Genomic DNA, 2,776 nt, shown 5'->3' with positions numbered 1-2,776 from the left:
TTATTTTATGCAGACCTGGAACAACAGAAACATCAAGCAATGAATCACTAGGCATTATTAGTAATTACATTGTGAATACAAGGGAAATTGAAGCTATTATGATACTTGGCGATTTTTATTTCCCCTTTATTGACTGGGAAACGAAGAAAATAAAGATAAGAGCAAATGCCACTAAAGATGAAAAATAACAAGCGAGAATGCTTTTAGATTTTGAAGAAATTTTTTACCATAACCAAATAGTCAAAATTTCAACAAGGGAGGAAAGTATACTAGACCTTGTTTTTATTAATATAGGGGAATATGTACATAACATAATTGAAATCACAATGAATAAGTTAAAAAATAAGAAAAATCGTGAAAAAACAGATAGGCGAAGCAGAAAAGAGTCTCAGATCTCTAAACTTTAGCCATAATCAAATAGATTGGAAAAAAATAAATGCAACACTAGAAGAGTCACTGAAAGATATTGACGTCCTCTTAACACCAAATGATATACTATAGAAGCCTTATAATGCATGTAAAGATGTTTGTAGAATGTTTGTGCCTCCTAAAAACAACAGGAACAAGAATATCATACCAAAAAATCGAAGGATCATGTTAAGAAACAAGAACAATAAAGTTAACAAATTGAAAAAAACAACAGATCATGTCAAGAGAGAAATGATCAAAGCAGAGATAAAGCTATTAGAAGATAAATTAAAACTGTCTATAAGTATCCAAAAAGCAGCCGAAGAAAAAAGAGCAGTGGAAGCTATAAAACAATGCGAAATATGTTTTCTCTTACGCATACAACAAGTTAAAGAGAACAGAAATTGGGCCTCTAGAGAATAATGGTGCATAGGTAACTGATTCAAAGGAAACGGCTGAATTACTCAAATTGCAATATAAAGAAGTCTATAGTGTCCCAAGAATAGAAAAATTAATATCAGACCCACAACAACATTTTAGTATCATTAGTAACGAAGATGAATGTCTCACAGACTTCATATTCAATGAAAAGGATATTCTTGAAGCAGTAAGTGAAATCTCAGTAAACTCAGCAGCTGGACCAGATGAAATCCCAGCAATCTTTTTGATAAAAACTGCAAAGAAACCAGAGCAAAGCCACTGGTAACTTTGTGGAGGAACTCTTTGGACAAGGGGATTATTCCCAGCTTACTGAAAGAGGGTACTATAATTCCAATATATAAAGGTGGAAATAAAGGTCAGGCTAAAAATTATAGACCAGTACCACTGACATCTCTTAATAACAAAAATATTTGAAGGGGTATCGAGGAAAATATCGTCCAATTTTTAGACAAAGAAAACAAGATAAATCCCGGGCAACATGGATTCAGAAGTGGTAGATCTTGTTTATCACAGATCCTGACACACTTCGAACACATACTAAGGGACCTATCTGAAAATAGAGAAGTTGATGTGATATACCTAGACTTTGCAAAAGCTTTTGACAAAGTAGATCATGGCATTCTGCTACATAAGATTAAAGACCTTGGAATCGGGGGGAAAGTTGGAAGATGGATTTACAACTTCCTAATAAATCGTAAACAAAAAGTACAAATTAATGGGTTTTACTCGAAAGAAACGACTATTATGAGTGGGGTGCCACAAGGATCCGTTCTTGGGCCCTTGTTATTCCTTATTATGATTGGTGACATTGATAATGGTGTGAAACACTCGAGAGTAACATCATTTGCAGATGATACAAGAATAAGTACACCCATAGATATACTAGATAATGAAAACAAACTTAACGAGGATCTACATACCATCTGTAAGTGGGCATATGATATGAAATTCAATGCAGATAAATTTGAAATCATAAGATATAGTCCAACTGGAAACTTAAGAGCAAGATCATATTTTGTCGAAGGTGTGGAGATTGAGGAGGAAAATGTAGCAAAAGATCTAGGACTCTATATGAGTAATGACTATGGAAAACATTAGTGACCACAAGATTAAAATACCAGTGCCAAGTATGGAGCCTAAATCTTACAAAAGATATGATGTTGATAAAACAAGTCCAAAGAATCTTTACACGCAAGTTAGATAATATGATGGGTCTGAACTATTGGGAAAGACTAAAAAACTAAGACTGTACTCACTACAAATGCGGAGAGAGATATGCTTCATTGTATATGTGTGGAAAATTATTGAAAACTTAACACCAAACCCAAGACCTGTTGAAGGAGGGGGAATTAAGGTAAGACATTCCCCCCAGACAGGGAAGGGCATTCTATTGCACTGGGACAAGTGCACAAACATGCCTGTTAAGAAAAATGCAAAAACAAAGTTCCCTAAAAAACGGACCTAAATTGTTTAATAGGATACCGAAAGATATAAGAAACCTAAAACCGTGCAGTGTAGAAGTATTTAAAAGAAAATTAGGTAAATGACTACATTCATTACCAGATGAACCACCAACGTGTGGTAGTTAAAGAACGAGGGCTGAATCAAATTCCATCCCTCATCAGATTCAGTTGCTTTCAACTGAAAAAGACGGTTCTCCAGGAAGGCCCTGGCATTTACCACTAACAGGGGTCATGCTGTTACTACCACAAAGTAACCAAGTAAGTATACATATATATGTATGTGTATATGTATGTATATATATTATTTGTATATATGATTTTATATATATATATATATATATATATATATATATATATATATATATATATATAGTATACTTTTTATGTATTCTTAACTAAGAAAACAGGATCGCATCGTTGTGTTCACAGAAAATAGGAATTACTCTTCTTATCATTAGATTTTT

This window comes from Penaeus japonicus, unplaced genomic scaffold (assembly GCF_977035675.1).
Source record: "Penaeus japonicus unplaced genomic scaffold, GWHDUDI00000001_assembly GWHDUDI00000005, whole genome shotgun sequence".
Taxonomy (NCBI): Eukaryota; Metazoa; Arthropoda; class Malacostraca; order Decapoda; family Penaeidae; genus Penaeus; species Penaeus japonicus.
The sequence above is the reverse complement of the archived record's forward strand: the minus strand, read 5'-3'. Positions refer to the sequence as shown.